We start from the raw sequence: 17,650 nt of genomic DNA on the forward strand, positions 1-17,650 counted from the left end.
ATGACAAAGGAGTGACATGTTAGCAAGACACAGATATGCCCCTCCCACTTCTTTGGATGGCAGTCTGTCTTCACTTTGGGTTGTCAGTCACCCAGTGCAATGTTTGAATAGCTAACAAGAAGTGTTACAGTTATGGAAACTTGTTTTAAAATTTTGCAGTAAGCATGAAGCCTCATTCCTAGGCGTGGAAGCCAGGCACTAAGCAAAGGGAGAAGTGTCCCTTGTGGCAAAGTTTTTCCATAAATCCTTTCTCCCCAAGTCTGTAAAGGGTTTTGGATGCCTTTAAAGAAGAAGAATGCAGAAATATTTTTTGGGGGGTGGGTGAGATTCTGATTGGCTGCTCCACAAAGGCCAATGTCGATGTGATTATGGGACTATGTCACATGCTATAGGCTATGGTATACTATTTAATAATTAAATACATTCAAACTGGATTCCCGAATTTGAGAGGGTTCAGAGGAGTTTGAGGAGAATGATCCGGGGCCTGGGGACCAAGCCCTATGAGGAAAGGCTGAGAGACTTGGGAATGTTCAGCCTGGAGAAGAGGAGGTTGAGAGGGGACATCATTGCTCTCTTTAATTATTTGAAAGGTTGTCACTTATAGAATCATAGAATCATAGAGTTGGAAGGGGCCATACAGGCCATCTAGTCCAACCCCCTGCTCAACACAGGATCAGCCCTAACCATCCTAAAGCACTTGGAAGATGGCAGGGAAAGGTTCCTGTTGGCAGTAGAGGACAGGACATGCGGTAATGGGTTTAAAGTACATGGAGGACAATATTGGCTACATATCGGGGAAAATCAGTCAAGAGTAATTCAGCAGTGCAATCAACTGCCTAAGGAGGCGGTGAGCTCCCCCTCACTCACAATCTTCACGCAGCAGCTGGACAGATATTTATCCTGGATGCTTGAGGCTGATCCTGCATTGAGCAGAGGTTGGACTAGATGGCCTGTATGGCTCCTTCCACCTCTATGATTTTAATTTAATTACAATTCAGCTGCATGTTCTCTATAACATTTGGAAGACATTTGGTTTGCAAGTAAAAGCTTGCCTTGGTAAATCCATGAGTTAACATCCGTGGAGTCACATATGGCAAAGAAAGATTTGCTTTGGGACTGGCTGTAAGAAATAAGGGTAGACCAGATTGCACAGAAAATCACTAATTAACATCTCTCTGTCAAATTTGCTAGCTTACATCACATAAAGCCCCTGGAATTTCAGGCAAACAAGGAACATTTTTGGTGAAAGATTAATCCAAAGTATTTAGGGAATGCTTAACTGGAAGTTTAGCCATCTTAAAGCGATCTCAAGAAATGCATAAACTCTAAAATGAACATAATTAAAATTCTTTATAATCCTCAGAAAAGAGTTTTGGACATCTTTACTGTTTTAAAGAAACTTTTAAGATAATAATGGCAATTGAGGAGGCAACAGAGTTATTTACATCCTTCTAGCCTAAGTGTGATGATTTTAATGGGCTGAAAAGGATGTAACTCTACTTAGGTGCATTGTGGTTTAATCCGTTGAGGGGATTTACTAAAGTAAGTGATGTAAAAAAGATGGTGGGAACACATATATACCCAGAGCAGTCTTAACAGCATTATAGGCCCCCGGGCAAAGCAGTGCACTGGGACCCTACTTACACAACCACTCACAGGAATAAACAAGTAAATTATTATTTATTATTTATAATATTATTATTTATTTATTCTTAATCCAAACTCTCTACTGCATGCTGATTCCCAACACTATTAAGCAAGGCCTAGCCTCATTTCTCTCTAGGTCTACATTCTACGATTTCCACAATTTATATAAAGTGCTTGTATATTTATATATCACACACTATCAATACATACATAGATTAGAACTGGCCCCAATGCTTGTGGGCACCAAGGCCCCAATGCTTGTGGGCCCAACATACTCATTGTTAAGACATCCCTGTATATACCCCCTGCTGACTAGGAGGAAGAAAAAACATCCCATCTGAAAGTCGGTGTGATGTAGCAGGGGAAGGACTAGACCAGGACTGGGAAATCTCATTTTAAAATCCCTACTCTCTTCTTAAACACATGCTGTCTCTAATCTGTGAATGAGCCAATCAAAGGGGACTTCAGAATACATGACACTTTTCCTTGTCCCCAGTTTTGGGTGACAGATATTGTTTGAGAGTTCCAAGCTTCCCAGCCATACTTGGGACCCATTTGGATCAGAAGCATGGCATGTGGGGAAAGAGGCTAAAGCCTTCTTCCTCATATCATTTTCCTGACCTGCAAGGACCTCAGGTATGAGTCACTATTCATACCTTTCAGACAATACATGTAACCTATCAGTACAGGTATGCTTCCCATTGGGGCAAATAGCCATTTCAGGCATAAGATTAGGTCCCCTCTCCCTGTGTGCCATTGTCCTGATTTGGATCAGGAATCTATGTGCCTAAGAAGTGTGGTTCTTCCAGACCATATTTGTCGACTCTACCCAAGGACAGACCTGGGGAAATTAGTGCTGATAGCTTTGGTTTGGGGAATACCTGGAGATTTTGTCGCTGCAGTCTGAGGGTGACGGGGAGGGACTTATATGTCATCGAGTCCATTATACAAAGCAGCCATTTTCTTCAGGTGAATTTTCTCTATTGCCTGGAAATCAGTCGTAATCCCAGGATATCTTCAGCTACCACCTCAAGATTGGCAATCTTAGAGGAAATGTATAATATATAAACTTTAAAGGCCTGCCCAAAACAGCTGATGGGAGGAGGCTGCTCCCAGTCATTCAGCTGTTGTTGTTTTTTTTTTGGGGGGGGGGTTCTGCACCCTGCTTAAATGGATTGGGGTTGCAGGGCCATGAGCCAAGAACTGGTTTGGTTTTTAAATGAACCTCCCAATTCTGTTTGGTTTGTGGTTTGGTTGATGGTTCAGCCACAAACCATATTTTCCCAGTTCACTCCCATTCCTACATCTGAGGGATAATGAAATAGGACTGTGTTCCATCTCACGGCTGCTAATGCTGTTTTAGAAGCAGTTGTGTGTCTTAGAAAATTGCTGTGAGGTCCCAATCATGGTTGGGTGCCTGGTGGCCATGGAAGATTTTATGCCCCCCCCCCCAAGGCTGTCACATTTAGTTTGGGCCTCATTTAGTCTGGAGATTAGCCGTAATGCCAGGAGAACTCCTGCTTGTATTTTAAGGTTGGTAACGTAGTTGATAACTCTATTTGAGAGGAGCCTTCTCATTGGTGTCAATTTTAATCTAGAATGCCTTTCCTCAATGATGTCTTAATAATTATAATATTGCTGTCCACTGCAAACTTTTTATTTTACTACTTCAAAAAGCATTCCAGGTTCCAATCTGATTTTGAGATTTGTCTGATTATACTGTTGTACTGATTTTTAATTGGTGCCTGAAATCTGTTCTAGCTTTGGTCTACGTTGCTTTGAGGTTTCTGATTGTGAGTCAAAAAGCTACTTGTGAGTGTTTGAAATAAGGAACAAATAAAGGGGAGGGTGGAAATCTGGCAAACACATTCCTTTGCAAATGGCTTACAGACTCCTATCCTGACCTTCTTTCTATTTCCAGCCACGATGAATTGAAGATCTAAAATACTATTTTCACCATCTGGGATCAAGCACGGAATTCAGATTAAACACCTGCTGTGAAACCCATGTAAACATTTTAAAATAACCAGAGTCAGTTCTCATTAACAGCAGATTAAGTATCTCTACCATCTCATTAAAAGCACCATGTGAGTTTTTAAACTGTAAGTACTCAGTTTATTGTATGGAGGTAAACTTGGTAATAATGAATCACAAGACCCAGTCACCATCCCTCTGTGCAAATGTTTTGATATTTGAAAAGGCATGGGGGGGGGGGACACATACCTCAGCCTGCCAAGTGGCAAGACCCATCAGGATTCGGCCCCAGAATGAGAAATTCCTTGAGGTTTTGTGGGTGGGGTCTAGGGAGGGAAGGATTTGGGGTGCTATAGTATCATAGAGCTATAGTATCATAGAGGCATGAGCTATAGTATAATAGAGGCAGTCCTCAAAAGCAGCCATTTTCTCATGCAGAACTGATCTCTGTCACCTGGAGATCACTTGTAATTCTGAAATAGTAACAGGCCTCACCTAGAGGTTAGCAATCCTGTTAGGCACTCATAGCATTTTTAAACTTGATTTAATATGATCCCACCTCCATGGGTCATACCCAGGGATACCATGTAGCAGATCTGCTCCCTGGTCAGAGTTCTTCTTTTGCCTGTCCATGCTCTCTTTGTATATACTGTACATGAAGAAAATGCTACTAAAATAATATGAGTCTTCAGGGTCTCTGCTCCAGAAGGAACCAGCCCAGATAAGCACCAATCATTGGAACTTCCTCCTGCATGGCGAGAGGAGACTAGCATAACATCATGTATGAGACACTGTTAAATCTAAGTAAAGTTCGGAATGTCCATCTTGCTGCCTCTACTCAGAAACAGATTTGTAATTTCACAGCTCTTTTCCTCCTACTAATGGCTCACCTGTCAGGCACTTACCTGTCAAGCTTTCATGGAGTGACAGTTGTACTCATACAGCTAATTACCTGACTAATTTCATGAGATGTGTAAAGAAGAAAAGCAGGCTACACATGAGGGTGATGGGGGAGTAGTATTATGGTGATTTTTTGTAACGTTTCTTTTTCCTCCCTGCAGAAATTGATGTTTCAGTGAAGGTAAATGAAAAAGTTTGCAGAAGTTCTGTGCATTTTACAGGCTTGTTTACATCTACTCCCTGCTATTGGAACCGACAATTAAAAACAAAACACTTGAAAGGTATTCAGTACTTTAATCAATCAGGGCTCATGCAGTGAACATGCTGGTGCCTGATAACACTCTGTAACCCATCTGAAATGGCTACATTATTTGGCAGTCAAAGCCTTCCAATCAACCTCACTAGAGTTGCCTCCATCCCGGTGGGGCCTGGAGCTCTCCCAGAACTACAACTCATTTTCAGATGAGAGAGGTCAGTTCCCCAGGAGAAAATGGCAGCTTGACAGAGTGGACTCTATTACATCACATCCCTAGTGAGCCCCCTCACTTTCTTAAACTTTGCCCCCCCTCGAAGGCTCTACTCCCAGATTTCCACAAAGGAGGGGGAAAGAATGTGTCCCCATTGACCAAGAAACCCAGGTGATGTTCCCTGACTTGTCATACTACATTGGTAGTAAGACATTATGAGTGGATGACACCTGTACCATTAATCACTAAACGTTATCACTATTGCTAAACATTATAAAGTTGAAGTTGCATGTAGACAACTCACTCCCCACCTGATTGGCCCTCCCTGGGGGTGTTCTACCAATAGGGAGAGAGCACTCTGCCAATGAGAGCCAATCACTTCAAATTACATTCTGACAATGAAGGCCAATCATGGGGCTTATCGGACTTCTTCCTCTGCCTGCTGCTTGCAGAGTGCTGGCCTTTTTGAAAGGCCCTGCTGATGGTAAGTTGCCCCATCCTCAACCTCCAGAAAAGGGAGGTAAGCCCTGTTTGCCTCAGTAATGGATACACCCTTGTTCTGCTTCCAAAAAGCTTTTTGCAGTTTTTACAAACCATTTTTGCAAAAGGGTATGAAGATTTTCCAAAGAGTAGAGCTAGCGACATCCTATGGAACTTTTCTGACACAGTTTCTCTCTTTTGCCAGACCTGTTCATGTTTTTGTAGCCCCAGGTAATCTGACTCTTGCAACCAGCCAGTCAGTTCAGAACACATGAGGCTTGGCTGTACAACCTATTTCTCTGGAACTGGAGGAGCATTCCATGGTTGTCTGACTCATACTATCTGATACTATGCCTGAAGGCAGTTCATGTTTGTCTCTTGCCCATCTACACTGCAGGCAGAGAAAAAGGCAGAAACCAGTATAGCAGCTCCACAAGAATATTGCCAGAGCACATTCCACTATGCCACATCATATCACTAATTGCATAGCCTCCTGAAACACAAAATAGCAAGCACAGAAATCCCCACTGTTATGCGTAGGACCTGTTTCTCTCCCAGGTTTCTTTACCTGGCTAATCTGCATCACTGTTAGTAAAGGGTTGTTCAGAGACAGCGAAATCCCAGATTCCACAGAGGTGTATCAGATTGTCACCTCTACTATGAAAGAGAGAACAGGACTACTATGAAAGAATAGGACAAGGTGCCCTTACTGCAAACTGAATTCACATGACCATTAGGAACCTGCCTTATACTGACTCAGACCATTGGTCTATCAAGATCAGTGTTGTCTACTCAGATGGGCAGAAGCTCTGTATGTTGTCTTTTAAATCACCTACCATCTGAACCTTTTAGCTGGAGATTGATCCCAGACCTTCTGCATGCAAAGCAGATGTTCTACCACTGAGATATGGCCCCTCCCACCACCCACTGCTCATCTGCTGTGCAAGAAGCAGACACTGACAGGTACACCACAAAAGCATTTGTTGGAACTCCACCTGTTTCATGTTTGAGTGCTTGGCATAGCAAAAGACATCCCTGAGTACCCTGATCTTTGCAACAGGAGTAATTCAGGAAGAGAGCCAGCTCACACAGGAAGAATGATTGACCTTCGCTCAGACTGTGGAAGGTCTTTTACTGTGCAGAGATTCTTTCATCTGGCCTTGGTCATTCCCATGATCCCTTTGGTTCATGCAGCCTTTGTGTTTTTAATCCTTCTTGTGGTCTTCGAACTATTCATCAGAGCCACTTGATTGAAATTAAGGGCACAAGTAGGGCTATCAACCTCCAGGTGGCACCTGGAGATCTCCCTCTGTTACAGTTTATTTGCAGATGATCCAGACCAGTTCCCTTGAGAAAATGACTGCTTTGGAAGGTGGACTCTATGGCATTATACCCTGTTGAACTTCATCCTAAACCTGTCTTCCCCAGGTTCCATCCTCCCAAATCTCCAGGTATTTCCCAGCCTAGAGCTAGCAACCCTAGACACAAGTCAGTTCAGGAGTCACTATGCATGCTCAGTTACCATTCCTGGCACAATGTGGATCCCTGGCATGTAAAGTAGGCATGTGCAGATGCTCTGCATGACTTCTAGCATAGCATAGATTCAGATTCAAACTTTATTACAGTCATTAAGACCAAGTTATATGAAGTTAATACATAAAAGACCAAAAGAATATGGTCATTTAATATAATACAATTAAAAACAGATCGTAAAATAGAACTTAAAATTATGCTACTTTAGAGCATTGGATTTTTATGGCAGCGGCACAAAACTTAGCCAGCTGAGTTGTCACCTGGGGGGGGGGGGACTCATCACTTAGCAGCCCCTTTGCTCAATCTACATCATGATGTTCTGGCAACTTTTTAAGGAGTGGTTCAATCAAGTTGCTACGAATGTCTACATAAGCAGGGCAGTGGAACAATATATGATCTCTTGTATTAATTTTGCCACTCCCATAAAAACATTGTCTCAGTGTAAGGGGAATGTTCTTTTAGCGACCCTCTACAAGAGCTGAAGGCAAGATGGAGCATCTTGCAAGGGGGGTAAATGCCCTTCTTTGTTTATTACCAACTGAGACAGATAAGTGGCAGGGGCCAGAACATATCTTGTTTTAACTGGGGTCAAAAAAGTTTGAGCTTACTCAGGTCCAGTTGACATCAATTGTCTCATATCCACTGCTAAACTAATGATGCAGCTTGATCATGAGCTAATTTGGGTAATAAGTGTAAAGAGAAGTCCAGACTTTGGATTCCTCTATGAACAGCCTTAGTCCAAGATGATTGGAAGTTGTCATTCAGGATTAAAGAAACTATACCCTGTGGGTTATGTATTAATTTCAGCCACATTCCTATTGCTGACAGGCAGATTTTGTCTTGGACCATTCACATTCCTGTTCCCAGATGCACCATGGAGTTGGTTACACAGCATGGAAGTTGGAGGAGTGCCTGAAGGAATTTAGACTGGACCCTTTTAAGCTTGATAGTATCTGATATCGGAGCACCCAAAACTGTACCATAAGTGAGTTGGGCTAGAGATTTAGCAGAGTATAGTTTCAGGGCCGCTGGTATAAAGAATCTGCCCTTTGTTCGATAGAATTTCAATATGTTATTTGCTGATCTTTGCCCTAGTTCTGATGTATATGAATAATGAATGTTCCTTGCTCCAGAGGCTTGAATATATACACCTAAATATTTAAATTTGGTTCCTTATTCAATTTTGTGCCCATTTAGCATCCATGTTCTAGATCTTGGATGTTTGCTAAGTGCCATGGCCTTGGTCTTCTGGTAGTTAACTTCAAGGTGTTTTTCACAAAGTTGGACAAGTTTTTAAAGCATTCGCCTAATCCCTATAGGGGTTTTTGAAATAAGAACTACATAATCGGCATAAAGCAGTATAGGGATTGGGCAACCAGCTATTATTGAGGGATGCAAGTCTGAATCTTGAAACACTTGGATCAAATCATTTATATAAAAGTTGAAAAGTTCAGGGGCTAAGACACAGCCTTGCTTGACCCCTCTGAAGGTATTAATTGGGTCAGTTAAATGTCCTTGTTCGCTACATCTTACTCTAAGAGCCGTGTTCTGGTATAAAGATCTAATGAGAATCAGAAGCCTTCGATCAATTGAAGAGGACTCTAGCTTTTCCCAGAGATGAGCTCTGGAAACAGAGTCAAATGCTACTTTGAAGTCTACAAAGACAGCATATAGTGAGGCGGGACTAGTAGAGGTATATTTCTCTATTAGATGCTGGATAGTTAAACAATGATCCAAGGTGGATGCCCCTTCCCTAAATCCAGCTTGCTCCCTCCCCATCAGCCTTTCCTGATCTAGCCAGATGTGTTTAGCATAGATTTTACTAGGAACACTAAGTAGACTAATTGGTCAATAATTTGTTGGGTTCTTCCGATTTCCTTTTTTTATAGAAGGGTACTATTATTGCTGTTTCCCAACTCTTGGGGATCTATCCTGTTGTGCTGATATAGGAAAACAAGGCTGCCAAAAGTGGAGCCCACCAATCTTCATTGTTTTTAATTAGTTCAGGAGGAATACCATCTAGTCCTGGGGCCTTTCTGCATCTCAGCTGCTGGATGAGTGACCTTACTTCACTGCAACAGACTGGAGGCCACTCTGCTATACCTGTTAATAAACATGTACTATAATGGCAATTTGGATCTTTATAAAGATTTTTATGCTACCCAAGTATGTGGAGAAATATGGTTGTCAATCGGAGATCTATCTCTGGAATCAAAGCCAAAGGTCAGTTTCCAGAAGAGAGAGCTATTTTTATCTTTTACAGATTGTATGAGGGTTTCCCACAATTCTTTACTGTATCTTTTTTCGATATAGAAGTTTTTAGTACTTTTGCTTAAATTCTAGAACTGTGTCAAATGTTTCCCTCCTACAATCTAGTCCTGCCTTAGAATACAGACTAAAGGCTCTAGACAAATCCCCTTTTGCTTTGACACATTCTTTGTCAAACCATGGCTTTCTTTGTTCTTGCCATCTGGGTAAGAATCTTTAAATAGGACAGGTTAATCCTAAGGTGAGATTGGATTCTGTCAGACATAGCACAAATGAAGCACTGAGCCCTTGCCAAGTCTTTATGGGGACATACTTAAACCAAGCCCAAAACTACACATACAAATGGAGGGACTAGTAATAAAAACTCTAAAGTCATAGCATTCCTTAGTTGTATAGAATCAGTTGAATATTCTGTGGCCTGTAAGCTTAGTTCTGCCTACCCCAGGGAGCTTTGAACCTCTGTTTCTTAAGCAGCCATTTTTCATGCAACTGGGACAGGGCTGCTCTTCTGAAATGGGATTTTCAAAACAGAACTGTGATATTGCATAGGAGCCTATTATTCGACATCAAAATGTTACTGATCATGCATAGGAAGATTGTTTGGTCTTTAGATTCTGGATTAGTTTTTTGTTTTTTTGGGAGCGGCAATATTTTCCATTTTGGTGATAAGAAATATGTCAATTAGAACTGCATGCTTTTGTAACAGGATGCAAACATCTAATTAATTAATTTCATTTATATCTTGCCTTTCTCCCCAGAGTAGCTTACATCAGTGGTCCCCAACGTTTTTATCACCGGGGACTGATCAACACTTGACAATCTAACTGAGGCCCGGGGGGGGGGGAGGGTAGTCTTTTGCCGAGGGACATTGCCACCATCGCCTGAGCCCCTGATCCGCTTGCTTTCCCACCGGCACCCCTGACTTCCCGCCGCCAGCAACAGCTACGCAGTGCCACGCTGCCGGAGAGTACCAAAGGTGAGCCAGCGGCAGAGTGGCAGGGCAGCCCTCAAGGCAGCAGACGGAGAGAACAAGGAGGAGCCGCGGCCCTGTACTGATTGATCTACGGACCGGTACTGGTCTCCGGACCGGGGGTTGGGGACAGCTGGCTTACATCATTCTCCTTTTTATCCTCGCAGCACTGTGGGACAGTTTAGGCTGAGAATGTGTGCCATTGACTTACATGCCCCCTGAAAGCCAGGTGACTTGTTTCCACTTATTCCATATGTGTTACTGAAAACTAACAACTCACAAACAGAACTTTTGTCTCCACAAAATCCTTTTGTAACTTTAGCTTCTTATGAAACTGTTTTCAATTCTTCTGCAAAGCTTCAAGGGCAGAGTATGTTTTGGTGCCATGGCTTAGTAAGGGCACTGATCAAATTACCACTTCAGCTCCTTCTTTAAACTTTAAAGCATTCATAAAATTATGAGCAGCTGGCTCCCAGCTTCTAATTACAAGGTTTGTAATTCTCTGTTTGCATAATGCATGGCACTTCCATTGGTATTAATACTTGTGTTTCAGAGGGCAGCCCGATGCTACAAGGCCAGACAAAATCATTACCCTTTATGACCTGGCACGGAATTATACCTTTGAAAATAATTTTTGAGAGAGAGGGGGGGAGAGAGAGAGTCAGAGTATTCTTACATTATTTGATATGGTAATCTGATGTCCAGAATAATAGTTGTGTCTGTAGCACTGCCTGGGAACATCTGAAAAAGAGAGTTTTGACCCTTGAAAGTTTATACCTCCAAAATTTTGTTGGTTTCTAAGGTTTGCATCTAGCTGGGAACCTCAAGATAAATCAAGTAGGAAAGTTTTGCCCAGCTCTTTCATAAGTAAAATACACCATGAAATATTAAAATGATGGCTGGTTTAATTGTGTGCTATATCTTTTTTGCATATTTATAGTGCCATTCCAAGTAGATTCACCCTTCTAAGCTGACTGACTTCAGTGAAGTTAGAATGGTAGAGACCTGTTTAGGATTGCACAACTAGTCCTTTGGGCATGATCTCACTTTCTTTTTCTCTTTTTCTCTGTAGACACTTGGTAGGCTTCTCTTTGAAAAGCAAACCTTCCATCTCCATCAAAAATGAATGCATTACAGTCAGCCCCAAAGCACTCAAATACCATTGGAGAATTGAATTGAATCCTGTCTTCGGCATTCCATAATTTTCCAGAAACATATGAGTGATTCCTCCCAACAAGGACTTCAAACAAGTTACAAAATATAATTATATAGCAAAATAAAGGAAGAAGATAGTTTTTTCTCACTTTGACGTAGAAGACAGAACTTGCAAATATGCATAATTGATCTAGCCTAAAGTAAACACTCACTGATTTTCACTGGGAATTGAAATTTATCTTAATTCTTGTATTTTAATCCAACAGGGCACTTAAAAGTGCTAAAGTGTGGCTCAGTTGGGCCCAAAAGTTGCTCAAATAGTCACCATTTTTTCATAGACAAAAAGAAATCTTGCTTTTCTTCCTCTGTTCTGCAACAACTTAACTAGCCAGTTTGATGTAGCAGTTAAGAGTAGCAGCCTCTAATCTGGAGAACCAGGTTTGATTCCCCACTCTTTCTCCATATGCAGTCAGTTGGATGAGCTACGTCCAGTCGCAGCTCTCTTAAAACTGTTCTCTCAGCCCCACCTGCCTCATGAGGGTGTCTGTTGTGGGGAGAGGAAGGGTAGGCAATTGTAAGCTACTTTGAAGCTCCTTCAGGTAATGAAAAGCGGGGTACAAAATCCTCAGCTCTTCTAAACAGGTAATCAACAAGCTTAAATCAAACTTGAGAATCTGCTGGCAGTTACCTACAGAGTGCAAATATGGCACACAGATATATCACTGTTTAGCTAAGAGCCTCTTGTGGTGCAGAGTGATAAGCGGCAGAAATTCTGTCTGAAGCTGTCTGCCCATGAGGCTGGGAGTTCAATCCCAGCAGTCGGCTCAAGGTTGACTCAGCCTTCCATCCTTCCGAGGTTGGTAAAATGAGTACCCAGCTTGCTGGGGGGTAAAACGGTAATGACTGGGGAAGGCACTGGCAAACCACCCTGTATTGAGTCTGCCATGAAAATGCTGAAGGGCATCACCCCAAGGGTCAGACATGATCCGGTGCTTGCACAGGGGATACCTTTACCTTTACTCAAACATAAGCTAAGGGCAGCAGTTCCCAACACCGTATGTGCTGATGTGCTTTCTGGTGTTTGCTTGCTTCTTGAATCTTGGGAATAAAAGCCAAAGAGTCATAGATGGAACAGGAAAAAGTAGGCTTCAGTGTGCTCCCCAATACCACCTAGAAGGATTTGACTGAGTAGGTTCACCAGGTCTCCTCCCATTTGTTGCCCACCAACACACGAAGAGTCAGCAGGAAGAAATGGGGAGGAGGGAATGCAGGAGTATTGCATTGGTACATTGATGTCACTTCAAGTGACAACTGGAAGCAATATCATGGGCATGCTAGGCTTTGAAAAATTTATTTGCTGAGGCTCCAGTCCCCACCCACAAAAGTTCATCAGGGTTGCTGGCTATAGCCTAGCAACCTTCCTGAGTAGCAAAATATTGACCCCTCACAGGCAAAATACATTGCATTGTGACATCACCTGTCCATGGACACAAACTTAGTAGTTCCCCTGGTTCTATACAAACAACCAAGCAACATTTTCTTCCATAAAGGAAAGAGTAGATCTTGTTTTTTTGCCTTGTTGTTGTTGTTAGGTGCGAAGTCATGTCCGACCCATTGTGACCCCATGATTTTGAATTGAATCCATAGTTTTTTGTCTACCTCCTCAATACAGCAATTGCTTCAGAAAAGAAGCCCCGGAACATTGCTTTTGGGTCTAAAGGAAGCACATATTGAGAAGAAGATCCTTCTGTTTTTGGAAGGTATCTACCTTGGAACAGTTCAGAATGTAGTGATACAACTGCCCACACTGCATCTACTTGGAGATTGGCTCCACTTCATGACAGCCATTGTGTGAAAAGCCTTGTTCCCTGTTTTCTTCAGTTCTAGAGGTTGTAAGGACCTCACCTCCTTCTCCATTTCAGACCTCCTTGTTTAGTGCCCCACCTTTATTTCAGACTTAATTGTTTTAATAGGCACCCTCTTTTAGAGGGGGGGGGTCTCAAACTTGGAGAGTCTCATAAAGGCACATGAGTTCATCCATGATACTGGAAAATCCTAGGGAGGAGAAAGAATGTATTGTAATAAAAGACTGATTTAAATAAAAATTTTCCCGGCTCAAGAACAAAAAAACCCTTCAGTGCTAAGTTCTAAGGTGTGCTTAGTACAATCCTATCCCTTGTTCTGATGTTTCCTCAATGAAATGTGAACAATCTCCAGCTATAGACAACTGAGCAACCCTTAAGTATTGTTAATCTAGCACAGCCATTGATAAATCCAATCCAATATAGCCATTGATAAAGGTAGCTTAACATCATTAAGAAGGCATTTAAACCTGTCATTCATGCCTGGTTGTGTATCAGACCATACAATGATCACCTCACCTAAATCTACCTGCCAGATTTTGAGAGCAATTACCTTCAAACCATCCAGTCAAATTCAAGATACATATTTTGGACCAATTATGTTCCAAGGAAAATTGGTTCCCATGTCTAGCTAAGGAACATTTCCCTATAAAACAGACGATCCCACCTCAATGGAAAGTGTGCTGAGTTCTCCCACTATCAACACCCCTGCAACTGCATTGCATGCTCCTTTCACCCCTCTTTGCTCTGCTACTCAGCTGCCTTTGCTCCTAGTCCTCTCCAGACCTCAAGCTCATGATTTCACATCATGTGTCTCTTCTTTAAAACTTTCCAGTTTCCTTCCTCCTACTTTTTTATAAGTGTTCCTTCTTGTTGGCTTGTGGGTGTGCTTACTTAGTCAATTAGTTCTCTGGTGCCAAGGGGAGGTTCTTTACATTTTTATTCTCTTCATTTTATTTTGTATACAATAAAGCTTTTGTGTGTGTTTGTGTTTACAATAATTCTCTCCATAATTTAGTCTTGGAATGTCCCTGCTGAAATCCACCCTGATATAAACAGAGCTACAAGGTTCTGTGTTATTCTTTTCTGGAACTCTTATTAAAGCTAATTTCCCCTTCTCTGGGTCCAGTCTGGATAAGTAATTAACAGAAGCCAATGCCAAAACTACTGGTAAATAACACAACAATATTGGCTAAAATGCACCCATAAGAACTCCGATTCCCTCAGCTGCCAGAGCCTAAAGTTAACCTCTGATAGCGATGAAACTTAGCGTACATAAACAGCATTGCTTCACGATATGAAATCCGAGATGACCTGATTAGATTTGGAAGCTCAGTGAAGGAGCTTTGGAAATGGATCTACCAGATGGATGCTGCACTAGATGGTGATATAATTGCGCATTCTAGAGCTGTCCCTCTATTTAAATATTTCAAGAGAACTCATTGTAGATTTCTGTATTTGGAGAGCTTGCCATCCCTTACTTTAAGGATGGCCTTTACTCATCTAAACTTTCCATTGTTACCATTGGCATTATGCAGTGGCTGGTTCTCCCATCTCCCCCCTTATCTGAATGCACTTGTATATGTGATAATGGAGAGATTGAGGACCTTGTGCACTATGTAATAGATTGCCCCCTTTATGATGAACCGAGTGGCAAGTTTATTAAAAGAATGCTTCCTATTATCCCAAGCCTTTCCAGAACTGAGAGTCTGATTTCTCTATTATGAGACAATGATACCAATGTCACCAACAGAGTTGCATTTTTTGCCCTCATTGCCAGAAAGATAAGATCCAAACTGCATGATTAGGTTAGAGATTAATTTATCATAATTTGCTATACTGTATTTACGTTATCATGTAGGAATGTGTTTGATAATGTTTACACCTCTTTTCTCCTTATGATTCTATGTGTTTTATCTTCACATCTGGATTGTGTGCATTTTACATTTGATTGAAGTAGCCTATGGCCGATCAATAAACTGAGCACTGAATACACAGCAATTAAGTGTGCTTGATCCACACAGTTAACAAACAGTTTACATAATATACAAATTAGGTTACCCAGAGTCAAGAAATTTGAATATGGTAAACCTAGGTGGAGTGAGAATGCCATAAGGAAAAGGTAAAGGCATGCCCTGTGCGAGCACCGAGTCATGTCTGACCCTTGGGGTGACGCCCTCTAGCGCTTTCTTGGCAGACTCGTGCAGGGTGGTTTGCCATTCCCTTCCCCATTCATTAACGTTTTACCCCCCAGCAAGCTGGGTATGCATTTTACCAACCTCAGAAGGATGGAGCCGGCTGCTGGGATCGAACTCCCAGCCTCATGGTCAGAGCTTCAGACAGCATGTTGGCTGTGCCAGAATGCCATATCCCATCTTAAAAAATAAATAAAATAACAAAAGTATTTGTATAGTTGTTTTGGTACTTTAAGGATATGATGTGACTTTGGAATTTTTGATAGGTGGCTTCAGCAACTTCTTTGGCCACTGGCACCATTTTCACTATGCCTCTTTTGCCTTTAGGTTGACAATTTAGGAAGTTTTGCTTTGGCTTGCTGACCTCCGTGGTAGACTGTTTTTTTAGTGAGTGTTTACTTTTTCTTAATGAATTGTTCTGTCTTTCATTCTTACTACCTTAAGAATGATATGTTTCTGAAGGAGATTGAGCTCCTTGCTTTCATTACATTTAAAGCACTACATGTGCTCTTCTCCAAACAACCAAGGATTCTGATCCCTGATCTCTTTGCAGTATATTTGGCTTCACAGAACTGTTGGACTTGGAAGTTGCCTCATTCCTTCTTTTATAGGGAACAGTAAAAGGTGGAAACAGACCACACAACAAAGAAAACAAGCAGATCATGGGAATTACTCTAAGAAAAAACTTCAAAATAGCCTGTCTTTCATTGTTGCAGGCTCTTCTAAATGGTCAGGACATTGGAATGTATACACCCTCGCAATTCTACTGTCTGCCTTGTTTATAGCAGGGCCCCCAACCTTTTTTTGACTCCGTGGCATCTTTTGGATTCTGACACAGTGTGGTAGGCACAACCACAAAATGGCTACTGCAGGAGATGGAACCAACAACAAAATGTAGGAGAGCAAGATTATGCATAACTCTCATAATAACTTCAGCATTTACAGCAGAAGCTCTGTTTAACAGGATAGCTAGGATGGCTTTTAATTTGCACAGCCAATGAGAATCCCTGCGGGGTACAAACCCCATCTCACTCTGCCCACTTCCTAAAAACACTTGATATATGCCAGAAAACATGTTGGTGGGCACCATGGTGTCTCTTGGCACCAGATTGAGGACCTCTGTTTTATATTATACATTGCCTTACTGTTATTAGCATTAATTCTGTAATCCTAGTCATATTGCGTAATTCATTGTTCTATTGTGACTGATTACACTGTTTTAATCCTTGTACTATCTGGTCCTATTGCATTGTCCATCGGTTTATGGTGGCTAGTTGCACTGTTTTAATCCTAGCATAAGCTTGTCAGTTCCCAGTTGTAGCCTGAGGACCCCCAGTTTGGAGAACTCACTTTTTAGGGTTCTCAGAAACCAGAGGAGCTTTACTGGGCATGGGAAGGGAAGAAATGAGAAGTAAATGTGATGTGTTGATCTCACCCAAAACAATGCAGGCACATTGGTGATATTGGAGGGCAACGCTTAGGTTTTTAGGCAAACCTCTAGTCTACGGTAAGAAGCTAATTTTACCAGAGGTTTTTGCCTAAAAGCCAGAGCATCACCCCCAATATCACCAATATGACTTCTGGGTGACATCAGTACCTCATGTTAATTTCTGTGCTCCTCTCCATTCCTGGAATGTGCGCACACACGCGTGCGCGCGCACACACACACACACACACACTGACCGTCTGCCACAGCTAGAACTCCATCTTAGTACCATTACATTCTTCATTGAGTATTGTATCCAATCATAACTTCCATGTGTCCAATGTGACCTGTTTTGAGTCCCAGGAGGAAGGTGGGATATAAATCTAACAAATTAATAATAATATATTCTGTCATACAATTTGAGTCACAGTGAAAAAGGCAGACTACAAATAAAGTAAGTAAAGTAAATAAATAAAAGTATATTTCAGCTAACATGAAATTGCTTTGTACCATTGATTCCTTTATCTCTGTATACCTAAGAACACATCCACTTAAGGATTTCAGCTAGAGAAAGGTTGCCTAAGAAGCTTTATATCAGAGTAGAGAATCTAAAAGAACTTCCAAGAGCCTAGACTGTCATTACATTGACCACACTCCTTCTCTATTTGTTTTTGATCTGATCTGCAAATGTATGTTCACAATCCATGCTAGTTCTCCTCATTCTGCTTTTCATAATTTGTGAAAAAGAATACAGTAATGATAGGACTGGAGGT

This window comes from Paroedura picta, chromosome 6, assembly GCF_049243985.1.
Source record: "Paroedura picta isolate Pp20150507F chromosome 6, Ppicta_v3.0, whole genome shotgun sequence".
NCBI classification, from domain to species: Eukaryota; Metazoa; Chordata; class Lepidosauria; order Squamata; family Gekkonidae; genus Paroedura; species Paroedura picta.